Source organism: Thermobia domestica, chromosome 10 (genome assembly GCF_964235325.1).
Source record: "Thermobia domestica chromosome 10, izTheDome1.hap1.1, whole genome shotgun sequence".
Lineage (NCBI taxonomy): Eukaryota > Metazoa > Arthropoda > Insecta > Zygentoma > Lepismatidae > Thermobia > Thermobia domestica.
This window is the reverse complement of record NC_137463.1, coordinates 61,483,645-61,504,535: the sequence shown is the minus strand read 5'-3', so window position 1 is coordinate 61,504,535 and position 20,891 is coordinate 61,483,645.

The window sequence follows — 20,891 nt, the reverse complement described above, 5'->3', positions numbered from 1 at the left end:
CCGCGTAAAACCTATGTTGAAAGGATAGGCATATTAAACTGCTGAAGCTAGGAGAACCAAATTGGGCATGAATGTTAATTAGTAAGTGACGGACAGATACGAAATGTTCAAAAACGCGACATCTTGAATTCAAAATGCCGAACTATGTACGGAACGCATATCCAGCTCAAACCTCTGGAGTTGGAGAAACGAAATGTAGTATTTACGTTTATGCTCAATACTACATGTCCATAAAATATCAAAGACATATCATATTTAATCAAATATGGTTCCGAGTGTAAGTTTTGGAATATTATGGCCAAACCAACGAAGTTCCACGCAACTTGATTTGCACGTGGCTTGGAACTGCTCGCCAATCTTGTGAATGTACATTTTCTGTTTATTTGGTACGGCTTGAAATATTGCGATCAAACCAAAGAATTGCATACAAATGTAACCATCACGAATACGTTACAATAGAGCCCCTAACCTGACTGCATGTATGAACTACTAATGATAAAAGTAGAAAAGTCCCGAAGATATTCAACTTTTGTTTAGAAGCATGAATAGGAAGTCATAGTTGTGTGTTCATTGTATATACATTATATTCACGTAAACTATATCGAAAGAAACATGACGAACATGCATTGAGAACAACAGAATGAAATAATAATTGAAGTGAATCGAGCTTCAATTGTTCTTTGGTCTTCCTATTGTTTCTAAATACACACCAGAGAAAAATAGACATATTGGTTTGAACTGACATACGTTTCAATCGGCCATCTTGGATTCAAGGTGCTCATGGATTTCAAGTTTGTGTTTACACTTTGATCCGCCGCCATTTTGGACAGGATTATCGTAAAGAGTCGGGGCTTTGTTTATCTTCTTTCATTTAACTACAGCTTTCAAACAATGTGCCTCTTAACCTTCTTGCAATTTGAAACTCTTGATTTAGATCTGATTTGGGACTCTCTGGGTACTCTGGGGCAAACTTTTAAACCCCCAAAAGTGTGGCCTTCAAAATGACGGGATACGTGTTCGCTGAGTTTTCCATTTACCCAATCGTTTCCAAACAAATGACCCTTTTCAAAATAATCTGCCAGGTAATTTTGTAGCTTTAACATTACGAAATATGTTGTCACTCACGATATCCCGCCCGTATTTTTAAAATAATGCCACACGTCCTTTCCTGTTTTTACATTTGTTTGTTGTTTCCGATGTCTAGGGGTGGCCACGGACTTTCCAATTAAGTTTCTCTTTATACTTTGACCCGCCGCCATTTTGCAGAATGTTGTCGTAGAGAGTCGAGACTTGATTCATTTTCTTTCATTTCACAACAGCTTTCAAACAATATGCTACATAACCACCTTGCCATTTGAAACGTTTGAGCTGGACCCGGTCTGGGACCCTATTGACAAAGTTTTTATCCCAAAAATTGTGCCCTTGAAAATGATGAGATATGTGTTCGCCGAGGTTTCAATTTACCCAGCCGTTTTCGAACAAATAACCCGGTTCTAACTATTTTGCCAGTTTGTAGCTTTTACATTACAAAATATATTGTATTTCAGGATATCCCACCCGGTGCCACGTATAACTTTGCCTTATAGTCACAACATGTCAAATGCAAAGACAATTGTCGGTTCGGATTTCAGGGGAGGCACTTCTTGGCCCTCTGTTGTTAGTGAAATTTGTAACTTTCCACCAGCAATGTGTAGCAAGTCCTATTGAGGTATCAACATTGTTGTAAGGCATATTTTGTGTTAGCAGCAGTGAAATAATCCTCAACCCTTGACATCTTTAATAGCTCACAACTTGTGTTAACTAATTGTCAATATACTGACTCTACGAGTTTCTCATTTCGTGTACTTTTCGTTTATTTATTTATTTATAGACTTATGTGTTTCTTGTTTTTATTCCATGTACATTTTGAGTATAGTAATCGGCGATCTGCAAATTTTCGGTAAGTTTTTTTTCTGCCGTTACTACCGAAAAGTGGTTGACCTAAATAAGACCGCTAAGAAGAAAAGCGATTTCAATTTTTTTTTCATGTTCTTCGTAGATGTAGTATTTTGATTTTTTGAAGAAAAAATATTGTTATATCATACACATTACATTACTTTAGAATATAAGTGATGGTAATAACTTGGTTCTGGATTTCAAAGGTAATAAAAATTTTTTCTCGTTATCGCACATTAAACGAAAATGTATTCAAGTCTTATTTAGACTTCTAACAGTTCCAAAAAAATCTAACCACTTGCCTACAGAATTCTCATTGAATTTGTAACTGCAAATTATTTTATTCGAAACAGCAAAAATATATGCTATTCTTGTATGTGACAGCAAATGTGTAATTTTCGATAAGATTACTACCATCCTCCATAACGAAGAGTGCCATATTAGGAAAACGTTACACCACTTTTATTGTATCATTATATTAATTTGATACAAATATCATGTATTTTTCGCAGGTTTGCGTTTTTGTTCATTAACAAAATCACTAACTCATACCGCTATCTATTATTCAGATAATATTTTATATGGATTCTCCGCACTTGTTTACTACAAATGTACAGTGCCCAGCAGAAAGAAACCTAATTGTTTTCGAATTAAAATTGTTTCTACACTGAGTGCTTCATATATTATGTTATTTCCCAATCGAACTATAATTCGAAATATTTTTGTTGAAAAAATTAATTTTTGTTCTATTATATTTTATGATGGCACAGTTTTATAAATTTAAAGAAGACATATGAATTCTGATTTCGCAAAAAGAACATATCAAATATACGAATATATATATCGATCGTAACTTTTAGCATGAATAAAACAGAAAAAAATTTCTCATAGAAGTTCAGCATACGTAATCATATAAAAACGTACTGTTAAACACGAAATCGCTATTAGGCAGTGCTGTAAGGCAGTATGAAAATGACTTGTTTGTGAGTTCCTTAAAGATTGAAGTATCCTAAAGATATCCAAAAGGTGTCCGACTCGTTCAAATGAACAGTCTGAAATAACGTAGTGATAGTGCTCATCTGTCCGAGAACAGAGGCAAGGAAAGCAGGAACTAACTGATGTCATGTTCAAATATCAAAGACACTTAAGATAGCAATTCGAATTATCTGACATGGAAAAGATTAAATTGTTGTAATTACAAGGTATTGAAAATTATAAATACACTATATGCATATTAAATTTTTGCAAAAGTGTGATTGCAGGCGAATTGTATGTTGAAAATTAACCACCGTCTCATTGCTTGAAAACCAAATGTCTTCTAACTGACTTTTCTGCTCACTAATAGGTCGAGACCTTATGAAATGAGATGAGTTTGCCACAAGTTCAAGATCAACACTACGAACTGATCTGAAGAAATTGCAACCGCTTTCCGGATCTGGTCCTGACGTCCAAGCAATGGATTCTTTCAAAACAGCTGAACTCACCTAGTTAAGACATTAAAGAACATTTCCAAAAACGAATTACAGATCTTTTCCAGGATTGTCCTCATGTCACAACACTGAGATGAGCATAAAGCACCGAGAGGTTCGTCTCGTCCCGAAGTCCTCATTTACATTCAGGCAATCGCTTAGACGCAAACACAATATTCACACATGAGACGAAAAGACATTGAATAAACTAACAATACACTTATTTATTAAATGCACTATATGTATAAAAATAATTGCGCAGACCAGTGGTATGAATGTGAACAATTAACATCACTTTTATAAACACAAAATTACATTTCACATTTCAAAATATGATAGCCACTTTAAATTTCTATCACATATATACACGAACGAAATATTACATTTATGAGATAAAAATAAGCACTTTTCTCACACCACTAAATGATATACATTGATGTTAACCTGTGGGGTAACACTAGGAGCAGTCCCACAAAATAGGCTCGTCACTGCTGCGATGAGAATCCAATAAAATTCACGATAGTGTATCCATGGAATAAACATTTGCACACACAGCATAAAACACAAAGATATGCTAGGGACCGATAACTGGTATTGGAACTTGGTCAGAGGGCCAGGGCATTAACTAAATGAGGCTAATCGCTGACAACGTCCTTGTGCCACTATTAAATAACTTATGCCCTTTGCGGAACTGTATAACGAACGAAACTTACATGTTGGCTGCATCAATACACGGAGAAAACTTCCAGAGTTGATGTACTCTGGGTAAAACTGTGCTGACCCACTGGTCAATATTGGTAATGCGTTTTAAAATGTAATCGGGTTAAACCATCTGTACAGATTTACAAATTAAATGTTGAAAGAATTTCCATTAATTTACAGTTCACTGGTCACAATATAGAAGAAGAGGTGATTAGTTCGATCGTGACAACTTTAAGATAAGGGCCTGCTGAGCAGTATTGCTTGGCGTTTTGAGTTCTTCAAGCACCTGACAGGTAGTATTTCCATAAGTAATTGAAATAAGCACTTAATCCAGTTGCAAATATCAACAAACCGTAGCTTCTGCATATTAATGAGTAAGGAAGATGTACTGAAGCATCCAAATAGACGAAGTACATTCTCACATATCTAGTTCACAAAATAAAAGCTGCCTTTGTTACTGAGTGGAAAGATTTTGGTCAGTAACGTTCAATATGTTCATAAAACGTTTTACATGTACGAGTGTTGATGAACAATGAAAAGTTGTATTGTTTTAACTCATGGGAGAGAAATCTAGTTGTTAACAGTTCCCATCGAAGAAATGATTTTCGTTGCAAGAATAACATATCAATCGAATAATGGTTTCAGTCCTTCCATAATATACAGAGCGTCCACAAACAATTGCTTATATAACCTGGTAACGGCTTTGAAATTAAGGATAAAAAACAATTAAAGCTTTCAGTTACACCAATATTGAATATTGCACTCACTCAGACACGGGGAAAACATCTGAAAAGTTTTAAAATCTGTTCTTTCCAAAAATTAGATGCAATATGTTTCATAGCTTGCTATTGTAAGAAAAGCACGTATGTTCAATGGGAAATAAAAGATCAGATGTTAAATAATCAGTTTGGTCATTCTTTTAATTTGTAAACCATGATACGTGGTATTTCTCTCCCGGATATTATACAATCAGATTCTGGGTACTTAGTGTTCAAAGCCCTGCTATAAATGAGAACGTTTTATCCTGTAAGGGATATTAATTCCAAATACTTGGCATTCAACGCTCTGCTCCCTAGGTTGAGTGGCTGATTGACACCATGTAGACAATTTGCAGATTTTTACCCATTGTAGTGTATTTTTTTTTTAAATATTGTTTCAATTTAATTACTTGAAAATGGATAGTAATGATGCTAAGCATGTGTTTTGTCAGTATTTTGTTTTTAGGGTAAACCCTATAACTATAAAATATATGAGCATTAATGTTTGGGTAACCTAATTTTGTGCAGGGCAAACGAAACACAACAATTAAATGTCAATAATTATATATTTTAATTGAATACAATTATATTCTATAGTGGAGTGCGAGGCGAAGATTTAAATGGTATAACTCATAATTATAATCATCTTAAAGTATAGAATGTATAAAATACATAGCATGTAGAATATTGTGCACACGTTTTCCAAGACATTCACAAAGCAAGAATAAGATTTAACCCTTAAGAGATCCGGGGTTTTTGGGCTATTTTTTAGGCTTTCAGTCAAGCAGCCACTGCATCGTCACTATTTATCCTAGGATCATGGTTCATACCTCATTCTCTTCAGAATGGAGATGGCTTTGAAATGGTATCACTTGCATGCTCATACCATATACCAGGAGCGAGAAAAATGATGTCAAAGGGAAAATTTCGGAGGGAATTTTTTTTCTCGCACTTTGGGCCCCCCTGGAGCGACCCTGTGTGAACGTAGCCATCTAAAAAAATCTGATATATAGTAGTTGGTATACTGAATGTGTGTGCAAAATTTCAAGCTTCTATCTTGAATACGAAGGGCGGGAGAAATTTTATCATCAATTCCCACCATGCCCCAAATTACCGTAAAACACCAAGATCTCAGGTAAAAAATTTCCTGACACATCCCTAATTACCCTAGGGTCACGTTTCGCCCATCATTCTCTTCAGAATAGAACTGCCTTTCAGACGGTATGACTCACGTGTCTCAATCATGTATCTAAGGCGGGAAAATGAGGAAAAACGGGAATTTTTGGGTCTAAATATCCTTTTTTCAACTTTTGGCCCCCCTGGACCCCCCTGCTTTAACGCAGAGATCTGAAAAAAATCTGGTAAATACTACTCGGTGGGCTGAATGTTTATACACAATTCAAATTTTCCAGGTGCAAAAGTAAGCCCGCCAAAAAATTATACCGACAATGTTCCATATTCCCGTATACAGAGGGAAATTTTTAAACATTCCCTGATACATCCCTAATTATCTTAGGGTCATGTTTCGCCCATCATTCTCTTCAGAATAAAACTGCCTTTCAGGCGGTACTATTCACTTGTCCTCATTATGTATCTAAGGCGCGAAAATCCCGTAAAAGAGATTTTTTGGTAAAAATTTCCCTTTTTCAACGTTTAGCCCCTCTGAACCCCCGTGTTTTAACGCAGAAATTTGAAAAAAATCTTGTAAATACTACTCGGTGGACTGCATGTTTTTGCACAATTTCAATCTTCTAGGTGCAAAAATAAGCCAGCACAAAAATAGTACCGAAAATGTCAAAAATTCCCCTATACAGAAGTATATTTTGATAAAAAGTCCCTGGCACTTCCCTAATTACCCTAGGGTCATGTGTCGCACATCATTCTCTTCAGAATAGAACTGCCTTTCAGGCGGTACCATTCACTTGTCTCGATCGTGTATCTAAGGCGGGAAAATGAGGAAAAACGGGATTTTTGGGTAAAAATATCCCTTTTTTCAACTTTTTGACCCTTTGGATCCCCCCTGTTTTAACGCAGAAATCTGAAGAAAAAATCTGGTAAATACTACTCGGTGAACTGCATGTTTGTGCAAAATTTCAGTCTTCTACGTGCAAAAATAAGCCCGCCAAAAATACTTTACATAAACCCCCCCCCAAAAAAGTATTACACGAAAATATAAATTTTAGATTTATGACGTCATCACCTCCTATGTCTGGACACAGAAAGGTGTGAAACCATCCCTAATGTCTTCTGCAATGCCTCTGGACTTGGAAAACAAAAAAAAAAAAAAAGGACGCAAAAGCTCAAATAGGAGAGTTACAACGCAATGTACTATGAAACACCCCGTATGGTACAAATTGTACCATGAGATCCCCAAAGGGTTTAAAAACTGAATATTCCACTGCTTCTAGGGAAAGCACTTCCACTGCTTTCCCTATGAGAGCGATATTTTCAAAATTGCTGGAACATGTACACTCACATCTAAATATTAACCTTTATACTCACGTAAAACAAAAACGGATACTCGCATTAGACGTTTCATGATTAAACAAACGTTAGCGCCCTTTCCGCTTCGGAAACAGGCTTATATCAGTGAAATAGCGTTAGCCCAATTTCTAATTAATATGATATATATCGGATTTCACGGAACCAATTTAAGGGAATTCAGACTTATACAAAAACTTGAATGTATCTTAAATCGACTTATTTCACTTCTTAGGTGCACGTCTCTAAAACATAGAACACGTATTCTCCCGTATTCAGTAACTGAACAGATGGATTCTAAAAGAGATTAAGTCAATTTTGAGAAACCAGTTTTGGTTAAGTTTCAAGTTAGTATCTCCATATACTGAATTGGATTCTATGAAAAAACTCCATAAATCAAATTAATTGTATGCAAAAGAAAACTGCGTTGTTTTCCAAAATGTTCTCAGTCAACTCGTGCTATAGATAATTCACCGTTATCTTGCGAAAAATAGGTAATTACAGTTTTCTTTTATGTAGATTATTTTCATTTCACAGAAATAGAGTGATGGAAACACACACAAAAAGTCGTCTCCTTCCTTAAAAACTTACGTTTTTGAATAGGCTCTTTTGGAATTGACCAATTGTTAACTGTATGTATTGAAATTATATAGACAATTTAAGCTGTTTTAAAACATCGGTCATTTCATGAATATAAAATCGAAAATCTATTACGTATCTATATAATTTCGGAGTCGGGGAACAAAGTTACTTTGTATCTAACAACCTAATTCAAGCACTGAAGATGATTAGAATATCATAGGAAGGTTAAGCTTTTATTAAAGTATAATATGGATATTTTGTAACTTTGCCTTTAAATATAGGTAGTAATAAATCCTACTTTCTATTTCTGAATCAAATTGCATATAGTAGAGATAATCACAAAATCTTATTTCAGAAAATCATAAGAAAATATTTGCTATATTGCTTAAGTAATCAATCATGTTTGTGAGTTTTAACAAGGTAAATTTTCATATCATAGTAGACCTATTAATATAATGTAACACGGACGTGTATGGAGCATAGGCCTTTGTTTATTCTTATTCTTGACTGATTTCAAGTGCATCAAGATTTGAATCTTATCAGAAACCAGAAACAGGAGATGATGGTCCAAAATTGTTTTATAGTTAGAAAATGATAATACCCTTGTTAAGAAAGACTTTTAAATCGAAGTTAAAAACAAACTAAATATATTTGATGAAGAAATCCATACACAGAGGCAAAAGCAAACTTAGGCATAAATTAAGTTTGTTTCGGCATGGAAGACTTGATTTCGCTTAATAGAATTTTAAATCCTTTCTTGAATTTGGTAAAGATAACTCCCCTCGTTATATCATCCAAAATAAAGTTCTAGATTGTTGATCGAAATTGTTAACGTATGAGTATATATATCTAAATTATATCAAACAAAAACTGATCTAACAACCAAAGTGCATACTTGTGCAGCTTTTCAGAATTGTTCCCTTAGGTCAAAGGTAACACCCAAGTCTTTTCTGCTGTCGATTTGAATAATTGTATCTTGTAGGAATAAAGCCCAGTATCGGTTCGGATCCTAATTTACGAAGTAGATGTCATCTTTGGGAAGAATCATGACTTTACTATATCAATCGATGAGGAAATCGAGTGATTGGCCTCTATCTGCTTCGTTCTCTACGTCATCATTCATACTGAAGTGTTATAAAGTTAATTACATATCTCTGAATGTAAACAGACAAAGTTGCAAAATATTAGCCATTAAGATAACTATTTGAAACGAACGGCCGGATATTTACAATATATGTGCTAACTTCTAAGGGTTGTATTTTCAGGAAAATTTAAGAGCCAAAAATCACTCTAAATATTTCTATTATGCATTTTGCAATTCAACTAGTCAGTATTGACTTTAGTATATCAATGGACAAGAAGGATTTTCTAGCACTAATGCCTTAGGTGACCATTCTCAATTTCTGTAAATGAAGGCAATTTTGTATTAAGTGAAGCAAGTGCTTCTATGCACGTATTTAATGTCATACCTTCGTGTTAATAAACAAAAGTTATTAAACGTTTAATATTATAAATAGTGTTCAAATACAAAGTTACCTCTGTGCGTACTCGATACTATAATCACTATTTTTCTTTGCAAAATATGCAAACCACACTCTTACAAGATTACAAACTGAGTATAACAAAATATACAAGGAATAGTCACATAACAAAAATGCTCACGAATATAATATATGAGAACAATTTAGCAACAGGCTTTTTTTTTTAACTGCAATTTCATTCCCAGTCTAAACTGGGCGGGCCACAGAAGGTAACGCCTTCTCCAGGGCCAGGAGAAAAACAGAATTATTAGAAGCGCCTGATTATAGATGGGATACAGGAAGCTATTGATTGTGGTGATGTACGATCATCGTTATATCATTAGATGTTGTAGATGAAGTGCAAAGTAGGAGAGATTATGGACGATAGATATGCAGATGGCTTTGATAGATGCGACGACGTGGGTTATAGGTTGCCGTGCCCTGGTCAAGTTCATGCAGTGCAAGTAGATGGTCGACTGGTGGATAGGCATGCCGTGGTCGTGCAGGAGTCTGATCGAGCAGTGCACCAAGAATTGGATGTGCCTCAGCTATACGGCTCTGTATATAGCGAGTGCGAAGACGATAAAGATGTAAAAGCGTGGATATGGTGGTGTGCCGATAGACCTCCCTAGTAGGAGTATTTGCCGGTAAGAAATAAGCGGTGCGTAGAGCATGACGTTCCAGGACTTGCAATTTGCTGTAGAAGTGCTGTGGAGCAGACAACCAAGCAATATGAAACAGGCTTATCCATTTTGAAAATAAAATGGTATAGTTGTCATTTTCTCTCTGGAAAAGACGTAACTTTTAGTTAAAATTAGCAGCAAAATATATAACAAGGAATCTCGCTATAGAGAAAAGTCAACTAGCTTTAAATACATTGTTATATTATTATGGTTAAAATTTCAGGAATGTAACTTAGGTTTGTATTCCTCTCTAAAAATACTAGACGAGATTTCACTTCCCATCTTTTATTTCAATTTTAAGAAAGTCTAAACGTTGATTCTCTTTTGAGATTTTCTACTTTTACGATTATAAACGACAATACTTAATACCAAAATTGATTAATCTTGTTGAATGTGAAGAAACAGGTAGATAAATAATTTCGTTTAGTACGAAAGCATGGAAGTTAAATCATGGTTTAAAAGAGACAAGCTTGTTTAGAATTCACTAATTCTTTATTTTTACTTGCGTTGTAAAAGAGTTGCCACTTCTCAAAGCTAAATATTCAACGCTATAGTAAAATGCAATCAATAAACTAATTGAATATATGCTAATTAAGTTAACGTAATATTGAAATCACACAAATAATTTTTATGAATATTTAAGGTAAAAAGTGTTTGTTAAGCGTGATCTTACCATTCACATTCTGTAGTGATTCTGATCAATACACACCAAAATTTGAAAAATGAAATCTTTAAGTTTTTATGTCCCACGCTTATGCCGGTTAGGCTAAAGGAGATGGTGATGATGAGAGATGAGTGAAATGGTGGAATGAAGAAAGTGGGAGGAAACGGGAGAGCCCCGAGAAAACCCACGAGCACGGTGTTTATCCACCACAAAGTCAACACGGCACGAGCTGGGATCGAACCAGGGACCCCAAGCACCGGAGGTGAACGCTCTACCAGTGAGCCATCGTGCCCCCTACCAAAATTTGAGTTTTGTGTGCTTTTATCAATATGGAAAAGCAATTTGAGTGAAGGGTTTTCTTAAATCCTTTACTAAAATTAGTATTTACGTCAACAAAATCGCACTAGTTCAGTGTCATGCTTAATCTGTGAATTACATCAGTTAGAATTTATGGTTATCCTAATTGCTCACATGTAAACTATGATCAAGGGGTTCATAGTCTCTTCCGTTTTAAGATTCATCTAGGCTAAAAGAAACGATGATAATGAGAAGTGAATGAAACACTGGAATGAAGCTCACTTGGAGCGATCTAGGGTCGCACCAAGGACACTATACACCAGAAGTGAACGCTCTATCACTGAAACATCGCAGTCAGTAATTGTTCATAGTTTGAGAACAATGATTTTTGTTACATAAATTAAATGACCCTTGTGCAAAACGTTGCAACTGAACACGTTCCAGAATATCGTGAGTAACTTCGCTAATCCATAACCATATATTTGAATGCGATAATTGCCGATCAATTATTTAGGTTTCACCCATGACAACATTGTATTGTAGCTGAGTACCTGATTTTGATTACTAGTTTGTTACAACACTGGAAACACTAGATTTTAATTCAGTACGCTAAAGTCCAATATTACTCAAAATAGACCATGCAAACAACAATACACTTTCGCATTCTTACAAACCACTAGTCAAATATATTGAAACAAATATATCCGGGTTTTTCTCTTTTTTTGAAATATCAGAAAATTGATTGTTTTACGCTTTCTTTACATTTTGAAAGAGGCGTTCTCGAAGGTCTGTTTGAGGTACAGTTTGCCAACCCCCTACTTCGAAATTTCGTAACAAAACCTATGCCAATTGTTTGTACTACGTTTGTACACGAATGTACCGCAAACATCTTCATTTCTACCACTTCCGGTACAAAGATATGAGAGTTTTAAACTAGGGGCTTCAGTTTCCACAGCCCCCACCTTGCAATTTCGAAACAAACCCAATGCAAATCGTTTGTCTTACGTTTGTTCCGGAATGTACCAAAAAGAGTTTAATTTGTAACACTTCCTGTATAAAGTTATGTTTAAAATGGGGGCTGTGGAAACGGCAATCCCCCAATTTGCAATTATGAAACAGAACCTATGCTAATCGCTTGTACTACGTTTGTACCGAAATGTACCGAAAAAAATTCGTTTGTACCTCTTATAAGTTTTAACTTAGGTATGCCGTTTCCACAGCACCCACCAATGAATTTTGAGATATAACTATGTCGTTTGTTTCCTCTAGGTTTGTACTTGAATGTACTTGAAAAATTTCCGTTTGCACCACTTCCCGCAAAAGATATAAGATTATTAAATAGGGGGCTGTGGAAACCGCAGACCCAAAATCTTGCAATTATGAAACAAACCTTATGCCAATCGTTTGTATTACGTTTGTACCGGAATGTACTGCAAAAAAATTTCGTTTCTATCACTTCCGGTACAAAGATATGAGTTTTAAACTAGGAGACTGCCGTTTCCACAGCCCGCAGCACCATTTAATTTCGAAATAAAACCTATGCCAATCGTTTGTACTACGTTTGTACCAGAGCGTACCGCAAAATGTTCGTTTGTACCACTTCCAAAACAAAAATATAAGATATTTAAAATGGGGCAGCCGCCTCACTTTGGAACTTTGAAACAAAACCTATGCCAATAGTTTGTGCTACGATTGTACTAAAATATACCGTGAACATCTTCGTTTGTAACACTTCCAGTACAAAGATATAAGTGATTTAAAGTGGGGGCTGTTGAAACGGCAATTTCTAAATGACAGTATTTCAATTGTTTGCTCTATGTTTGTACAGGAGTGTGCCAAAAAAAAATGTTGTGTTTGTACCACTTCCTTTTACAAGATGTAGAAGGTTTAAAGTGGGGGCTGAGGAGACGGCAACCCCTACTTTGAAACCCTTTTATCTTTGTACCGGAAGTTTTACAAAGGAATTTTTCTGCAGTAAATTCCGGGATAGACATGAAAAAATGATTGACAAAAGTTTTATTTCGAAACTCCAAGAAAGTGCCGTTTCCACAGCCCCTATATCTATATCTTTTTAACGGAAGTTGTACAAACGAAACTTTTTGCGGTATATTCCGGTACAAACGATTGAGAAAGTTTAAATTCTGGATGTTGAAAGGTGGGGGACTGCCGTGTCCACAGTCTCCACTTTGAAATTCTTATATCTTGTACTGGAAGTAGTAGAAAGGAAATTTTTGCCGTACATTCAGGTGCGAACGCAGTATGAACGATTGGCATAGGTTTTGTTTCAAAATTCCAATATGGAGGTGGCTGGCTAATGTACCTTTTTTTCTTGAATATTGTGAAGAAGGTAATGTCCCACGTAACTAAATCTGAGGAATAAGTCGTTTATGGTTGAGTACAGGCTCTACTTTCTTCTATAAGCTCCAGAGGTTTCGCTGATATCTGTGGCCAATCTTCAAACACACTCGGAGGAAAGTACGATTATGCTGCCCCTTTATGTAAATGATCTAACTATAATTGCTACACGACAAGTCTTAGAGAAAAAATAGCAAAATAACCTTATCCACCATCTGCGCTTGTTTAACATTCGAAGATAGAGCTTCATGTTGCAAACATTATACTGTCCACTACTGTCAGGCCGATAGATAGCCCAAAAGTGCAAGGGGGAACCGGTAGTTGCAGGAACCAACCATATTATAGCCCATCACCATATTATAGCTATTCCTCATATCATAGTTCATTTACAAGCCTATCGTAAAACATTTAAAGGGCCCTCTCCTCCTAGACCCCTGTGGATACGCCCTTGACTACTGTTCTGTTTCTAGGTAATAGTTGTAAATCCATGTGTCATTAAACGTTACATTACGGTATGATTTTTCTTGGCTCTCCTCCTCACATCTTCATACCCTCCTCCTAACCCGTCTTTTTTAACCTAGCCGTCATAACCGTGGGTCATAAACTTAACGATTTAATTTTCTTTTCAAAATTTCTTAGTGCTGCGACATTTTTATCAGTAACTCTTGTGCAAGGGCGCCCAGACCAAGGTTCGTCTGACAGACTTTATTGATAAAGTTGAAATTACGTAAACCAATCTAAATGTTTGCGTGTGAAGGGGCTTAGTTTCTGAAACGTCCTTTTTTAATCATAATATTGTTCTTGTATTAAACCGTCTACCACATTCTTCGTTTCACCATTTCATTCATTTCTCATAATCACCGTCTCCTTTAGCCTAATCGTGGGACGTAAAACTGTAATAATTCAAAAACGCACTATTTTTTTAAAAAAAAATATCATTACACGAAAATCAAGAAACGTCAAAGTAGGTCTTTTGTATTTCACGTATTTCCTCTAAATTAAACTTTTAACTAATTATTTGCTACGGATTACCAGTACCATATAGGCCTGCATAACCAAATCCTCATATTATCGTTAAATGTTATTAATACCTTCCAATTCTACGTTTCTGGACCAGTTATGAATGAATGCCAAAGAAGAGGTGGGGATGATCCTTTCCTATCAAAGAATTTACTTCTACTTTTTCTTTTCATTTTCAATGTTTACTTTTGTAAAACAATGGCTCAGTGGTACAATGTTTACCTCCGGTGCATAGAGGTCCTGGTTTCATCTTCAGCCTACTAGGATTGTGCTAGACAATATCATGTCCGTAGGTTTAACAGTTTATTCATGTTTTCACCCACAATCTTATTTCTGCAATTATTTCATCGTAATTCACTTCCTTTAATTATCCCTTTCTCTTAGCATAAAAAGAGATAATCGTGGAACGTTAAACGTGAAGATATAATTCCATTTAATGTTTATTTTATTTAAATATTTCTGCCTGTTAAATCTTTCATAGTGCTTCTAAGTGAGTGTTTCTAATACGCAGTTTCTTCGTCTGCAGTAAAATATGAGTCTTCGGCATTGTGTTTGTAAGACATTTTGTATCATAAAAGACTTTGAAGGTAACAGAGATATTAAAAAGCTTTACAGACCTGAAGGTAGTGACATCACACATTTTATAGTTGATTAAGGCAAGTTTGAATCTTATAGGAACCAATAATTCACAAGTAAATTCCAAAACAGATCATTATTGTAAGGGAAAATAAATAACACTTCCTTACACATGATGTAGAAAAAATACATACATGTCTATATTTCTAATCTAGAATAACTAAATTAAAATAAAATTAGTAAAAGATTACAAATAAAGAATGATTAAATTTTAGTTTCAAACTAAAGGAACATTAATAATAATCTGATACAATTTGAACAAATATAACTTACATCGGTTTCTTGTCCACAAATATGAAGACAGATCTACGGTGGTTATGTATTAGGAAATAGGAAATTGTCACAATAACTTGAATTGTATTTTTAGAGGATCTCACATGAGAAGTTTCAATTTCAGCCAGTAGATCTCTAGCACTGGAAGACGTAACGTTTCCATCTGATGGGAGACGTGTAACTTATCTAGCTTTGAAAGAAAACAATTAAAGAAAAAACACTGGCGTTTCCAAGTTGATCTTGTGCATTAACAGACAAACGCAAGTCACCGCTACGCATTACGATGTTAACGAATTGACTCCTTAACGAACTCAGCCAAGATAAATTGTGTAGTTATGTACTACAAAACAATTCTAAATGAAATGAAATCAAAACTTTAAGTTTAACGTGAAAAGATTATGCAGGTTCGGCTAGAGGAGACGATGATTAATGCAAGTGAATGATGGTCAAAGAATTGCTGTAACGAAATGTGAGATGAAGACGGGAGTACCCCAATAAAGCACAAGGCCACGTTGTTGTCTACCACAAACTTACTTGGACGAGGATCGAACCCTCATTCCAGAGGTAACTGATCTACCACTGAACCTCCATGTCACCTTAAGATTTTTACGAATTCTATTTCGGGAATTAACGGACCGTTAAATTTAATTCTTTAAAGAATTGAGTCCATTAATAAACTCGATTGGCAAAATCACTCCAACAATCTATAGTGAAAGAAAGCATTATCGAGTTAACAGTTCAATATTATAGGTACCACTTGCCAGAAAATAATAATAATAATAATAATAATAATAATAATAATAATAATAATAATAATAATAATAATAATAATAATAATAATAATGTTTCATAGATAGTGCAAAGACTTGCCCTCTAGAAGTTTCAATTTCGCAATGTAAACGTCAATCGCTAGAGAATGATTACTGCCACTTAACGGCGAAATATGTACCGTATACTACATGTTTTCTAAAATACACAATTAAATATGTATATCTATTCTTAAAGTCACTTTAACCGTGAGTTTTTTAAGGGACTAACTTCAATAAATAACTCGGCATGATAATGAAAATACGGCATTCGTTCAAGATTATTATATGAATTCACGGTCGGAAATAAGTAGCCCTTAACGTTAAGAATGTTAATGGATTCACTGAGTAAACGAATATTAAATTGCATCAAATGAAAAATTAAAATTGACAGCAAAACAAAACCCTTCCTCTAACAATAAATAATAGTAAATAAATAAGTATAAAACGAAAATCTAACATCGAATCTCAACAAACAAAAACGTTTTCAATTTTTAAAGTGATGAACTCTAAAATTAATTATTAGCATAAATGCTAAAGTAAAATAACCATAACAACCTTAAAACATTATTCATTCAGCTGAGTAGATGAATTTGGTATGTCAATTTCCTGTTTTCAATTTCAGCTCTGGATGTGCCTTGCTCTATTTTTCCGTGTATTGACTATTTGAAAGAATATTATTTGGAAAATGTTAACAGTACAATGCTTACTACAATATAAAAATAATATTGAAATTGTCATTTAAGGACCTTACAATTTTTCAAGTGCTTCTAAGGAGAAAGTAGGGGAAACTATACAGTCGTGGGCACCTTAAGGCATTTTTTAAGTAATTAATTTGTAACTTTTATACCTTTGGCCATATGTATCTAATATTTGTCAAATAATATTGTTACAGTATGGGCTTTAAAATAAATATGATATCGGACTGAAATGTAACGTTAGGTACGTGTAATATTTTTTTTAAAAAATGTAATACTATAACTTTTATAGTGATGGGTCCTACAGAGACTGAGTTGGGCACTTTTGATTACAGTTATGGGCACCTGTGCAGAAATTTCTAAAATTATTTAATAATGTCAAGATACATTACTTTGTTATATAAATGCACAATACAGCATCTCGTTTTGATGTTTTGTAGTTTTATAGTAACAATTTTAATAAACTATTAAGAACTTATGAAATTAGGCACTCTGTTTGCCTAATTGCTGTCACTTTCACTTTCGTCTAAGATCTGCAAACACTGGATACAATAACATACATCATCATCGTTGGCTTCTCCACAGCAAGAAGGCAAGCTTTATGAAAAGCCTATCCACAGCGTTTGCAGTTCATTCCTGGTAAACGAGGTTCTACACTCTCACCATAATGGTTACACAATCCAGAAAGTGAAAAAAGTACGGTTTTCTAATTGTTCCGTACTGTTTTCCAACACCCTAACTTTCAATATGTTTGAATCTTCTTTGGATGCTGAAGAAGAATGAACTCCCTAATTTTTGTTCTCTTGCAGTTCGCCAAAAAGCACTCGTTTAGCCGGAGGGGCAGAAGGTAATTTCTCCACGTCAGCTCCAGTTATACCTGTACGTTCAGAAGAAAATACATTAACACTAGGAGTATCTTTGTGTCTTTTTTCTACTTTCCCAGGTGGACCTGACTGTTTAACTTCTCTTTTCCTCTTTCTCTTCTCTTTCTCCCTCTCTTGTTTTTCTTTTGTATTTCTTTTCTCTTTGTGCAGCTCTTTCCATATATCTGATGTTATTACAAATGGGAATCTTTGAATATTGCGACCTTTCCGCTTTGGTGTTTCTGGCCATACCAAACAGTCCTTAAAAAGCTGCATATCTGATTTCTTGATTGGATACATTTTACCCCGGTCAGTAGTTCTGTTTTGCTCTTCTGGTGTCACCTCAACTTGTAGATAAGTGCTTGCTTCATCAAGTTGTTCTGCTAAAGCACTTTCAGTCTGTTGTAATCGTGGTGAGTTTGAGGCTTCATCTGACGGCAACTCATCATTTGTGTGGATTTTTATGAGCGTTTCACCTTTAGAAAATTCTTCAAATATCTTACAGAGAAGGCAAAAACCTTCACATTTTTCTTCATGACCATTTGCAGCTTTATCTGTAAACTGTTTTATTTGGTTACACTTCTCGAGCCCAAGTAAATCACAAAACTTCTCATAAGTCAAATCACGAAAACTTGATTGCATTTAAAATGTATTTAAATAATCTTGGAAATAATTTAGTCCTCACTCAGCGCCGCAAACTAACTTGGGCAGCTACCTGAGTGAAAACGCTGTGATTAGTTCCTTATTAGCCGGTATTAACAACAGTGGCAAATGATGTGCTGAGTAATCACATCCGAGGCATTAATGCAAAAATTACCAATAGACACGGGCCATTACATCACAAAATTCAGCTTAAAAAGCAACTAGGCCTATTTCATACTCCATAACTTCACGTGTAAGTACTGGACATAGTCACAACGTAAGTCACTGGCGTTTCTCCTAGCGTGAGGACTTTAGCTATATTTTAAATGTAATCATATGTGATAAATATGAATAGGCCTTGTTATTAATTTTCAAGGAAGAAACTGTACATTTAGCAATATGGAAAAAGAGGCTTCGGACTTCCCACCCACACTGACGTTTGTGCAGTGCTTCTCCTTCTTGTTCTTTTTTGGAATCATGATCTAGGCCTAGCTGAGTCGAAGCGTCGAAACCTTCCTTTCATATTGGTACAAGTGCAGATTTCCTCCTTTTCCCTAAAATTAAATGTAATCAGATACATGAGAAACTTAAATCTACTTAAGTAACCTGATTATAATATGCCCTATACCGATATCATAGTTATACACTCCCTTGTACATTTTTTCCAGAATGGGGTCTCTATAAAATAAGCCTAGTTCTATTGTTATGCTTAATCACGGCCGCCTTTATTGTTATACAGGCCAGTCTTGAAATGGCAACTGCGCCTTTTTGCCTTCCACAGACTATCCACCCAGCACAGCCGGCTGCCCAAATTCTCTGCATTAATGTCTAGAGAAAGGGAGGATCCTCGCTAAAATGGTAGAGAAATAGTCGCTGGACTGAAAACTGTTGAAGGTGGATAGTCTGTGGCAGGCCGATTTGCGCAGTTGCCACATTCAAGGCCCTGGCTTGTATAACAAAGGACGCCGTGGCTTAATCCAATATAGACATACAATGATGGGCATAGCGAGTTTACATGTAATGGGCACTGGGCCCATCACTGTTAAATAACCTTTAAATTTCATGAAATTTTCAAGCAAGAAACACAACAGCCTGAAATGCACTTTAGGCTTGAAATAACGACAAAAAATTCATATAGTAAAATATACTTATGGGCACTACGTGCCCATCACTGTCATGTTCCATTAAATTAAAATACAGTGGTTAGCACCTCATGATTTGAGAGTAAAACTCATTTAGACTTACATCTCAATAGCATGAAGTGCTCTTATCGTTTAATAATCACTCAAAACACAACATTTTAATTTCCAATTGATTTATAATGAAACAAAACCTTAATCAGTACACCTATCTGATTAAAAGAATTCTTTAGAAATGAACAACAACCATCACAACGTTTCACATTCCGCACCTTTCTACACCCCGCCACACACACGAAAGAAGGAAGACAATTGACAAACTGTGAGCGTAAAGACGAAAGGTGTACCTACATTTGAAAATCGTCAATAGCTCTCTATAGGCGCTCAGTCTCTTATTATTTGAAAATAATTGGCATAGGTGCCCATCACTATCAGAGTGCCCACGACTGTATAGTTTCCCCTAGTAGCATAAGCATGTTTTTTTCTCATATTAGCATTAATAGTTATTATAAACAGCTTACGTTTGGTAATTTATGTTCCAGTTATGAATTAAGGTGATGACAAGGAGTGGGTATTCATTTTCTTTTAATATCCATATTTTTCGGACAAATATGTTTTTTTTCATACTGTTGTCAAGTCTGATTTTTATATATCAGTTGACAATAACTTAACCTGCTCTACTGGACTCAAGTTCCTCAACCTTGCGGAAAGACCACAGCAATACATGTGGTCGCGAAAAATACAGAGATAACTGTGATATTAAATTAGGTAACAACATTCTTTGAGAATAGTAATAGATAAATCTATATGTTTGCAGCACAAAATTATTACAAACTTATAATTTCTAAAGGTGGAAGTTCCCTGTGTACAGACCTCGAAACATTCACAGACAGGATGAAATACTAGAATATTTCGTAAGTAAAAGCCCGAACTTTTCCAAAATATCATATATACCTTACGTTACAAGGATGAAATAAAATATGAATACCAAAGACAAGAAGCAATGGATTTCGTTCTTCAAATTTCAATGGAAAAATGGAGCGAAAATGTATATATACATTTTTGCTGTATATTTGAAAGTAAGACTATTCGTGGCTTTGAATTGTTTGTTTTAACAAAAGAGACACTGACCAAAGCTTAAAACCCACTTATATATATATATATATATATATATATATATATATATATATGTGTGTGTGTGTGTGTGTGTGTGTGTGTATTTTCATTTATATAGTGTCTGAAGAAGGATATGCTAAATATCCCCAAACAGTTCAAATTATAATTTCAAATAAAGTGTGTTTTAAGCTTTGGTCAGTTTATATTTGAGTTATCAGCTTCTATTTTCCACCATACAAGTAGTATCAAACC